The sequence below is a fragment of the Globicephala melas genome, chromosome X (assembly GCF_963455315.2).
Source record: "Globicephala melas chromosome X, mGloMel1.2, whole genome shotgun sequence".
NCBI lineage: Eukaryota > Metazoa > Chordata > Mammalia > Artiodactyla > Delphinidae > Globicephala > Globicephala melas.
The window spans coordinates 50,905,005-50,917,532 of record NC_083335.1 but is presented as its reverse complement, the minus strand read 5'-3'; the positions used below and the strand labels follow the sequence as shown (position 1 = coordinate 50,917,532).

General features: G+C 34.5%; 1 protein-coding gene and 1 pseudogene across 6 annotated transcripts in view; both read left to right on the top strand.

Moving 5' to 3' along the window:
• The window catches only part of PCDH11X (protocadherin 11 X-linked), a 752,740-nt gene that overhangs the window by 62,391 nt on the left and 677,821 nt on the right, over positions 1-12,528 (top strand). The window lies entirely within an intron of this gene.
• On the top strand, positions 4,751-7,798 carry LOC115849359 (retinoic acid receptor beta pseudogene; annotated as a pseudogene).

Below are 12,528 nucleotides of genomic sequence, written 5' to 3'. Positions count from 1 at the left end.
ATATTTTAGTATAGTCCCTAATAAAAAGAATTGAATTAGATTCAAGTATCTAGGTAATAGAGTTAATAGCAATCACTACAAACTTAATAATTCTGGTGGTAATAAAAATCAAGTTAAATATAAAATGTGGTATAGAGTTCAGCTAGTTTAATAATCCAATGGTTTAATAGTATACAGTTGATTTTAGAGTAATGATGTTTTAAAATGCAAATTGCTTATTATTAGATTCCTTAACTTTATATTAATTGTTTTTCTTCCACCTCTTGGCAGTTTACCAAATCACAAACGATTTTTTTTTAGTACCTGCTTTTATTTTATTTATTTATTTTTAACATCTTTATTGGAGTATAGTTGCTTTACAATATTGTGTTAGTTGCTGCTGTATAACAAAGTGAATCAGCTATATGTATACATATATCCCCATATCTCCTCCCACAAATGATTTTGATCAGAGAAGAATGTCTTTTTCAGAAGTTAAAACCAGTATTTATTAAATGTTTACCAGTCTACTATCATTGATAGGGTTTTGCTATACTTCAAAAATATATATCCCAAGGTTGTCAAATTTTTGAGAAATTGTGATTACATTAAATTATAGTTTGATAATCAAAACATAATTTGAGCATCACTTTAATATTCAGGCTTCTTGTCCTTGCTATTATGTGCATGAAAGTAATTGATCATAATTCTATATAAATTATTCATTCTAAACTGTAGTCAATACTTTGTTATTCTATGGTTAATAATCAGATTTAAGTGAATCATATCTTTTCCCATTACCTTTTTTCTCCAAAATACTTTAAAAATATTTCCTAGAAATTTTCTACTTCAGCAAATGTATGTCAAGACTCCCAGACTGTACAGCTAAAACTAATGCAGTATTGTAAATCAACCATACTTCAATTTAAAAAAAGTCTCCCAGAAAACTTCTTTAAATTCCAGAATTATTCATGGGATTGGATAAACTCACATCTCCATTAGATGTTTTTTCCTGTTATTAGTAAAATCCCCTCTAGTTCTGATCAGTGTTGTAGCAGCTTTGTCCTTGGTTTTTATTATATATAGGATATTTTACAAGAAGCAGCATCTTCCCCCTTCTAAGAAGATAGTCAAAGCAAATTGGTGTGTTTATTTAGAATAGTAGGGATTTTTAAAGGGAATTTCAAATTGGACTTTCTAGGTATCACAAACCTCAATCATTGATAAAGAGATTCCTCTTTTAACAATTTATTTTGATGTAGCTACATTCACTTTGCAGATTTTTTGGTAGTTGTACATGTTTCCTTAAACCATTTTTCTTCTAACTATTGGCTTATGAGGTTGTGAAAACGTACAGAGGCTGTGGATACCAACAATTTTAAGTTCTGCTTTGATTTCCAGAGGGGAAATGTAATATTATACTGGCTTTGGCATATAAGACCTTTACATTAATTCTTAGTCAAGATAAAAAAATAATTTTCTTTTACCACATTGCCCAATTATCATCCTTTAATCAAAGTAACTTATTAATGCTACAGAATGTATTTGTGTACATTATAGTTTAGAACTTGATTTTGAGAACATTTTATTCTAAAAATCGTATCAAGACGTGACTTTCCAAATGCACAGTATTTTCCTATTATGGTTAAACTTGTACCTCTTTTTGTCCCCCTCATCTCACCCTTTTAAACTAAGACTTGTAGCTGCACGAGGACTGAAAATACCTTTGCTTATTTATGACCTTATTTGGTAAACTTTATTTAATGTAGGTATTAAAAAAGGAGGTAAAACCCCGAAAATGTCCCAATTCAAAAGAGAGCGAAACCAAAAACTCCTTTCTACTAACTTAATACTTTGAAGCATTTATTTTATAACCCTTAACTGTCAAGAATTGTCATATGTTTTGCCATCTATGACAGCTCTTTTAGTAGAATAAGGGAAAGGCATTGTTATAATAAGTAAGGGATTTAAGTAGAGCAGCTTTCTGGTAGAGTGAAAATAGTGATAATTCTGCCATCATGCTCTTGTTTTTTCCTGTACTGTCCACTGGGTTATCCATTATTTTTCAATATGATACAAATTAATTAAGATATGTAGTGAGCTGTGGAAAATTTCTTATATTTTGTCATAAACATATGTTTACTGACTGTACATCTATAAATCAGTAAGCAATGCATGAAACTCTAAGAATTATAGTATTATGAAAATATCTACAAAACCCTAGATGTTTAAACCACTGTGTTTTTTCATATGATATTGTCACCAATCAAATATATTCACCATTTTTATTTTAAAAATAATAAACAATTATTGTTTAACATAATTTAAAAATACCATGTTTAAATTAACAAATGTAAAATAAAGAGTTGGACATTTATTCATATCAGATAAATAGAATAATGTTTTCTATGTATATATAATATTTCCCATAATGTTCAGTTTTTCTTTGTCATCTGTAGCTTTAGCTCTTATTGAATAAGAACGTGTCTTGGAACCTGAATCAAAACTTGATTTTAAAATTTTAGTTGGTAACCAAAGATCAAATTTCTCCAGTTCTGTATCAGATGATCTGATCATTAGACACTAGGTGGATTCACTTAATTTCAAGTATTACATTTTAAATGTGTGTTGATTTTACCACCTATAATTTCAAGCTACTGTGTAAACCTTGGAAATTTTAAATAGTACTTCCATTGGTCACAAATAGAAATTAGTTTGCTGCTATTCTGGCCTAGCATACAAATAAAGTCAAAAGCTTCTCCTCCTGGAAACATTTAAACCATTTATATTTTCATAAAATTAGGTATTACTTACTGGTGATCTCAGAGTTTTTAAAAATACAATTAACCACAAGATAAGATAGTCTATATGAAAATATGTTTATAGTCGGCTTACTGCCATAGAAAAGTGATGTTTGTACAAATGATTCTAATGCACAGATGTGATTCATTTCTTTCCATTTATATTTCTGAGGCTCTTCTGATTATTTATTTGCTGGATCCTACAAGTATAATTGTAGTTATACTGATTTCAGAGTAAAACTTCGCATTTGGATACAATTTAGTCTTTTCCTTTTAGGATCATAATTCTCAGTGTGTTGGCCCAGGGTTTCTTGACCTTGGCACTATAGACGTTTAGAGCTGGATAATTCCCTCTTGTGAGATGGGGTAGGACAGGATGGGGGCTGTCCTGTGCATTGTAGGAAGTTTATTAGTATACCTGGCCTCTACCCACTAAGTCCCCCTGGCACCCTCCTGCTTAGACGTGACAACCAAAAATATTTCCAGAGTTTGCTAAATATCCCCTGTGTGGGGGAGGGGGTTGGAATTTCCTTAGCAGAGAACTACTGCTTTAGCCCACCCTTGCACAGCCTAGTGTGGTAGGAGCAGATTTATCTTATTTTTAGTAACTCCAAGGACAAGTCAGGATGTTTTGAACACTTTCCCAAACCTTCAAACGATGACCATTTCCAGATGAGAGAATACTTCACAAATGTTTAAACAATAAATGCAATTTGAACAGTTTCTTAAACTTTAGGAGTCATAAGTGGAAAAGTATTAGCACATAAAGAAGTATTAGCACCAGGCTTCCCTGGTGGCGCAGTGGTTGAGAGTCTGCCTGCTAATGCAGGGAACATGGGTTCGAGTCCTAGTCTGGGAGTATCCCACATGCCGCGGAGCAACTAGTCCGGTGAGCCACAACTACTGAGCCTGCGCGTCTGGAGCCTGTGCTCCGCAACAAGAGAGGCTGCGATAGCGAGAGGCCCGTGCACCGCGATGAAGTGTGGCCCCCGCTTGCCATAACTAGAGAAAGCCCTCACACAGAAACGAAGACCCAACACAGCAAAAATAAATTAATTAATTAATAAACTCCTACCCCCCCAAAAAAAGTATTAGCACCTTTGATAGATTTTATGAATAATGCTTTTTTATAATTTCTAAAATATTATAATTAATTTTCAGTGTAGAAGTTACTTTCTTATCTATGTAACTAGAAAGGGAACATTATGCTAAATATAGAGCAAAGTAACTTGAAAGATGGTTTTCTTCTAATTTCAGATGGGATAAACAATTCATTAATTGCACAAAAGTATTTCAATATTTATTCTGTTTTATTATATATCAAGAAAATACACTTATTGTTAACACTAACAAAATCTTAACTTATGCAATGAATCCACTTTATAAATTGAATATTTATATGAAACAAATGTGTCCTTTGCCCAAATTAATTTCCAATCTTAGAATAAAAATTAGAAGGATAAAATTAATATGTATGAGTATTTTTGTTTGTAAAATGTTATAAATTGTGGGAACTCAGCTAGTAAAGAAAGGTTTATTCTTTTCAGTAGTAAAATCATTATTTTTTTAGTTTGATTTCATGGTTGTGTAAAAATTATTAGTTAAAATAGTTAAATGCTAATGTTAAAATAGTAAACTTTGAAAAAAAACTATTTGCTACTGTTAAGGATAAGAAATTATAAAAATTAACATCTAGCATTAGACAAATTAAGAACTGCTTGAAGATACAGTATATGAATGTAACACAGTTTGCCTTGTATGATAGCACTAGTATGGCTATCTTGTTAAAAGAAGCATTTATTAAGCCAATGTCTTTACTAATGGGTTTATTTATGATCAATTGTTTTTAGCTCTTAAATTTTATAATTTTTTCTTTTAGTATTGTGAGGCATGAAAATATATTTTGACCGTATGCCTACAATAATCTTATCTAAACTGCTATATTCGTCACTGAAAATGTCTACGCTTTAATGTGTGAAACTGGGACCAATTTAGTTAAGTTTGTCATTGGCTGTGTCTGTAAAGAACTGATTAACTTAATAAGACTGGAAGTTTCAGTTGTTTCATTGATTGACATAGTTGCTAGATGTCATGGCATAAAAATACTGGTTCTGCCTTTCAAGGCATAACCTTAATTAATTTTGGAGAACTTTTATAAACATTACTATTCTCTGGATGGAGTTTAGATATTATAGTATATTGATACCCTGATTAAAAAGTGTGATTCAGTGCACCTGAGGGGGAAAAAATTACTAGTAGTTTGAAAATATCATTGTTTCTCCTGATTCAAAATGATCCCAGACATAATTTAAATCACTCCTGGAATCAGTGTCATGGGGCATAGTATTTGCTGATATTAAATATGTCTAGTAAATTTGAGTAGGCTAAGACTCCTTAAATATATAAATATAGCTATACTTATAGAACACTGTTGGCTTTTTTCCTATGGAGGGGCTACTTTAAGAAGAAGACATGATTTTTTTATTGGAAAGTAGTGACAAAAATATTTTTGTCATCTACTATGCTGATAATTCATTTAGATAGCAATAGCTTATGTATTTAATAGATATTAAAATTTATTTTGACTTTGTTGGTTCCTTGTGTTTCTGTAAAAGATACCTGTCTTGGCCTGTGGAACTGGTAGTGCCAGTTGTACAGAAGAGGTAGTACCGTAAGAGGAGGAAAATTACTACAACAATCATGGTAATGAATATGATGAGGATAATGGCAATGATGATGATACTGTTGATGATGAAAATCATGAATTTTCTAATGATAATCACTTATTTGATGATATTAAAAATGCTACTCATGAATTGTTTAACATCAGCAAAATTTGAGCTTCATGTTTCCATCTTGCTAAAAACATGGTCAATAATGAAGAATCAGAAATGATCTCAGAGGACATGGTACTTCCTTCTAAAATAGAATCAGAAAAACATTTAAGCAAATGGGGATGAGTTCTTCCTCCCCTTAAATTAAAACAGGAAAGGATAGGTAAGAGGTAAGGCCCTCTTAATGTCTCAAGATATATCCCATACGGTCAGTACCAACTGGCTAAGCCTTGGATTATGAAAAGAACTTTGACTATAAATGGCCTCACCTGGAGCTTTCTCTGATTCAGTGGACAAGATACTTTTGTCTGGGCATTATCTAATATTGTCTGCCCTGATTTTTTTCTCTCTTTAATTATCTCTTAATCCAGAGGCATGTCAAAACTATCCCATGGCCTCCATTCCTTGCCCAGTCTTAACCCACAAAGAAGAATGTGCATTTGAGTTAAAGTCTGAACTGCAGAAAGCCATGTCTAATGTTGCCAATCCTTCGCTTCCATTAGGGAAAAAAAATATACTCTTTGGTCTGTCTGAAATGTGCACGGGAAAAAAAGACCCAGGTTTGCTGCCCTTCTCAGGCCATCCTCCAACAAACTCTGCCCCCACCTCCATGATGATCTGCTTCAACTGTTGGGCTACAACCTACCTCTCAAAAACCAGATCACTGAAAAATCTGGTACTTTCGTTAACAAATGTGAACAATGTTTTACTGACTAACAATACAAACAAACAAAAAAAATATATATCATCCACAAGATTTGTCTGTTCATCCATTGATAGCATTAGCATTAATGACTTCCAATTATTCAGCAAAGCCTCGATTAGAATGAACCATCTCTTATTAGTCACTGCCCATTTGAAACTCCATTCCCCACAGAGCAAAGGATTTGAGCTATTCTTGCAATGATTACCCATTTCCAAGAGAATGTAATCTTTGGACAACTTTGTCATTGACTTCTCTCAAGAAAATTTGCCACCATCTTTATCATGACATCTAGTTAATCAGTATTCAGACACCCTGACACAGAGAAGAAATGGCCTCCCCATATGATATAGAAACTGAAATCCTTTTTTGGAGTAAAGGAGATTTCTGGGCTTTGAGGATTAAGTAGGACATTAGTAGAATGAATCAGATTTTGTTTTCTGTTTCATTTATATATGTCTCATATTTAGTCATTTGTTTAAGATTTTCCCTTTTTTTCTGAAAGTCAAAACCTGGCTTTTCAAAACTAAGTGAAGAATAGACTGAAAAAAAATTGGAAACTGATGAATGGATTTGTTTCAATATCCATCTGTTCTCATGGATATAACCACCCTGATATCTTCAATTAAATCTCCTTTGGAGGAGGCACCCCGGGCGGGGGTTTTAGCAGCCACTGAGTAGGGTGGGCATTTCCTCCCACTCGGTCATGATGCACAGGTTGGGCACGTGCGAGGCTCAGGAACAGGAATTCCAGTGCTGACCATTGAGTCCGACTGGACCTGGGCCTCTGGGACAAATTCAGTGAACTGGCCACCAAGTGCATTATTGAGATCGTGGAGTTTGCTAAACATCTACCAGGCTTCACCGGCTTGACCATCGCAAACCAAATCACCCTGCTGAAGGCAGCCTGTTTGGACATCCTGATTCTGAGAATTTGCACCAGGTATACCCCAGAGCAAGACACCATGCCATTTTCAGATGGCCTGACCCTGAATCGAACCCAGATGCACAACGTCAGGATCAGACTCCTGACCGACCTCGTATTCACCTTCGCCAGCCAGCTCCTACATCTGGAGATGGACGACACGGAGACAGGCCTTCTCAGCGCCATCTGCTTGATCTGTGGAGACCGCCAGGACCTTGAGGAACCAACAAAATTAGATAAGCTACAAGAACCATTGCTGGAAGCACTAAAAATTTATATCAGAAAGAGACGACCCAGGAAGCCTCACATGTTTCCAAAGATCCTCATGAAAATCACAGATCACAGCATCAGTGCTAAAGGTGCAGAAAGTGTAATTACCTTGAAAATGGAAATTCCTGGCTCGATGCCCCCTCTCATTCAGGAAATGCTGGAGAATTCTGAAGGACATGAACCCTTGACCCCAAGCTCAAGTGGGAACACAGCATTGCACAGTCCGAGCACCTCGCCCAGCTCCGTGGAGAACAGTGGTGTCGGTCAGTCACCACTGCTGCCATAAGACACTTTCTAGCTACTTCAGACATTCCCCAGTACCTTCACTCCTGGGATTTAAAATGCAAGGAAAATACATTTTTACTGCTGCTTAGTTTTTGGACTGAAAATATATTCAAACTCAAGAAGTTTTCATATGTATCAATATATGCCCCTCACTGTCTAACTTACCTAGAAGTACAAACATTTTAATTCTAAAAATCAGCTATGTCGTGCAACCCAAAACCAGTTAAAAGCTTCTATTCTCCTCTTTGAACACTCAAGATTGCATGGCAAAGACCCAGTCAAAATTATTTCCCCCTGGTTAAGCTTCTGAAGACTCTGCACATACAGAAGTATAGCTCTGTTCTTTCCCGTACGTTTGGTGCTTTCCTTTTGTCTTGCATACCCCAAATAACCAAGACACCAAGGTTATGGAACAGATTACTTACATATCCAGTTAAGAAAGGGTCAAAAAGATAACTGTCTTGCTTTCACAGACCAAGACATCAAGGTAAGGAAATGGGACTGTTGTACAGTGTGGCAAGATAAGGCTAAAGATGTTCTACTTTAGTAAGTATAGAAGCTTGTGCTTGCTCTCTGGATGCTCTCAGACCGCATCTTTTATTTCATGTTGCCCAGTGAAGTATACAACAAATTCACTGTACTAGCAGAAGATAATTCCGTTATAGTGTAACTGCCAGTTCAAGTATCAAATGTCATTTGTTCAATTGTTGATGTCACTTTAAATTAAAAGTGGTTTATTACTTGTTTAATGACATAACTACACAATTTTTTTAGAGGTACATTTTTACAGTAATGATAGCCTCCAAGGCAGAAACACTTTTCCGTGTTAATAAAAGTTTTTGTTTACCTATTCACAAGCCATTAGGGAGGTTTCATGGGATAATGACGGGCTAGTCTACCACCTGCACCATGTAACTCTGTATCCTTCCTGATTCCTGCTTGATACTGGGGGGTTTCCATTGCCTCCCAAAGTCACAGGTAGAGAATCTGCGTCCTCTGGCCTGATTCAATCACTGTGAATCAGAGTGGAGGCTGGGGTGGAGTGGTTAACAGATACAAGTGTCAGTTTCTTAGTTCTCATTTAAGCACTAGTGGAAATTTTTTTTTTAATATTATCAAGCCTGTGATGTACTTTCTCTGGCTCTGTTTGTACATTGAAATTGTTTAACAATGCTTTCTATGTTCATATACTGTTTATTTTTTCCATGGAGTCTCCTGGCAAGGAATAAAATATATTTATTTTAAACGTGAAAAAAAAATCTCCTTTGTTCCAGCCCATAACATTATGAATTTAAGTTAACACTTTAATTTTTTTAAATTAATTTATTTATTTTTGCTGTGTTGAGTCTTCGTTTCTGTGCGAGGGCTTTCTCTAGTTGTGGCAAGCGGGGGCCACTCTTCATTGCGGTGCGCGGGCCTCTCACTATCGTGGCCTCTCTTGTTGCAGAGCACAGGCTCCAGACGCTCAGGCTCAGTAGTTGTGGCTCACGGGCCCAGTTGCTCCGTGGCATGTGGGATGTTCCCAGACCGGGCTCGAACCCGTGTCCCCTGCATTAGCAGGCAGACTCTTAACTACTGCACCACCAGGGAAGCCCCTAAGTTAACACTTTTAAACATTTCAATCTGAATGCTTATTCCAAATAATATAATCAAGTAGTTTGATTATTCTCCTAGTTGGAGGACACAGAATAGTGACAATGACACACGTCCATAAAAAAGGAAATAGATAGATTTATCATACATCACCACAAAAAATCCTTTAAGACAGAAGTTAGTATCAAGACACTACCATTTTCAGTGACCTTCCCGAGTATGTACTCTTTTGTCAAAGAGGAAAAACAAACAAGCTGTTCCTAATGTTGAAATCTGATGAAACAAAGAAAAAAAAGTCAATGGAAAGAATTACTTTTCTTGGGACTAACATTTAAAAAAAGAACCATATGCTACAATATCATTGTTCTATTAAATAGTCTTTGCTAAATATCAAATAGATAAAATAAACGTATGATATCTTAAACCTTGTGCATGGCTTTGCCAAGATTAACACCAGTGCTGTTAATATTTTAATGTAAATTCTTTTCTTCCGAAGAGAGTTGATACTTTCTTAAATACATGACTTTCCTTTCTGTAATATAACTTTAAAGTAGGTAGGGACTTGGTGACTTCAAGGTTATTGTCAAATATGTGACTAACGGCTCAGGTCATTTTACATGTAATCCATTTTTTATTGTATTTCTCTTGACAGTGCTACAAATGAATGCTGAAAGAAATGTTCTTGAAATAGTGCATAGAATCTAAATGACATCACAATGTTGAATATTTCAGAAAGAGTTGCTATCCTCTTCTGTAGTTCTAGGCAGCCTATAGCAAACCAATGAACTTTTAATGGAATTAAAGTAAATTTATTATAGTACCAATTATATTTGTATTAAGAATATTAAATTTATTTCCCTATTGTTTTCCAAAATAGCCATATCTCTGTGGTTTTATCCATTTGAAACTATGCAAATGGATAAACACTGGCATTTCTCTGGCCCAAAGATGTATCAGTAACAGTAAAAAAAAAAGAATTTTTTTTTTAAAAGTCAGGTTAGTTCTTGATAAATCAAGCAGTGGTAAAGCTCAGAAATAAATTTTTAGTCTTTCCCCCAGCATTCCTCAATCTACAGAATAAACAGCTTTTATGTAAGCAGTTTTAGAATCCAATCTCTTTGGAACTATTTTTAGTACTTACTGGCACTGTATGCATTTTCTGGGCAACTGTACTAGATTTATAGCTCTGGAACTGCTGTGTTATTTATTACCTTCCAATAGGCAATAAAGTGGTGTCTTGCACATGCATATGTCAAAAATGCTAAAGTTTAGTACAATGGTTCAGCTAATTCTTTCACAGAAGGATAGGCAAAAAAATAGCTTTTAATTCGGCAAGGAATATTCCTTATTCATTTTTTTCAAAAGCAAAAATACTTCTCTTGGGAATTTCGTATCCAGCACCAACTTTCTTTTCCTTAATTTTACAAATCCCTACAAAGAATTAAAGTCTCATATGAGCTTAATAACATCTTGCTTATTTCAGCGGTTTTTGTCCTAGATTTGCAAACTCATCTTATTTTTGAATTTAGGAAGAAATGCCACTCACAAATGAAATTAAGTCTTTTGAATTACATGAGATTATTAGAAAGTCCCAAATTTTTTCTTAACCTGAACTGGAATTGGCAATTTTGTGTACATGAGATCAAACTAGTTTAAGACACCAGGATCCAAAATCAACATATAATGTGTTGCATTCAATTCATATAGTATGTTGTTTTCTTCTCTGAGTTTTTGTTGTCTCTTTTTTTTGTTTGTACATATGGGTGTTTGACAGATGTAGGGTTTTGTATTTTGTCAGTACACAGGCCACTTACCAAACTAAGTACTTGTCATTATTTCTTCCAAAAATAAAGGTTTACAACTAGGCTATAAATTTTTACCAGAGATTGACACTGTAGCTTATCATATCCCTAACAGAAAAAAATAGTTGTTTTATAAAATAATTCTGAAATTGTTTTTTGGACAATTTAATTAAAGCAAAAGAAAAAAAGCAACCTGAGTCAACAATTACAGTATATTCCTATTCAAGCACAGACTGAAAATTAAAAACAAGAACAACCAAACTTTGCTCTTTCTCTTTTTTTTCTTTTAAAATAGGAATTCTCTTTTTAATTTGTGCATTTATTCATCTAACAAACGCTTATTTAATGTGTTCGTATATGCTGGGTGCTATGTCCTTAGAGATCATACATATAAATGAAGCTTGAGGCCATTTTATCCTACACTCACATTAATTCATGTAATAGAGGCTTAAGTAAATTACCGAGAGAGAGACACAGATGAGTGATAGTTCTCTCACCAAAGGATGACCATTTGGGAGAGATAGCAAAGGATTTTCTCAAGATTTTTTCCCTATAAACAAGGGGGAAATAATTCTGAGTAAGTTTGGAATTCAGGATACTACAATTATCCCAAAGCTTTAACTATTTTTTTTTTTTGTATATAGGACATATCTACAGTAAAGGTAGCAAGGTGATAAATTAAGATACCATATATCTTTATTTCCTCTTTTCATCTATCCCATTGTTTTCATGTCATGGTCTAACATATGGCAAAGAGCTTCAGGTTTTTTCATGTTTCATATGGATTTGAATGTCAGTTGAGCTAACTGACATGGGGTAGAACTAATGTTGGATTCATGTGTTAGTCATTCTTTATTCCTGAAGGAGACAAGACAGAGGAACAGCCTTGGAATAGTCATTCATTAAAGATAGTAAGCTCATGTTGGTACCACACTTTAGCATCAGACTTAGGCATCTGTCCAAAACTTTGTTGAAAAGTATTTATGTCTTATATGTAGGCAACTCCTTTTCAAATTACTGGGATAATATGAAATGTATTTATTTATTTATTTATTAAAAAATATTTTATTGGAGTATAATTGCTTTAAAATGATGTGTTAATTTCTGCCTTAGAACAAAGTGAATCAGTTATACATATACATATATCCCCATATCACTTCCCTCTTGTGTCTCCCTCCCTCCCACCATCCCTAACCCACCCTTCTAACTGCTCACAAAGCACCAAACTTATCTCCCTGTGCTATGCAACTGATTCCCACTAGCTATCTATTTTATATTTGGTAGTGTATATATGTCCATATATACACTACCACTCTCTCACTTTGTCCCAGCTTAC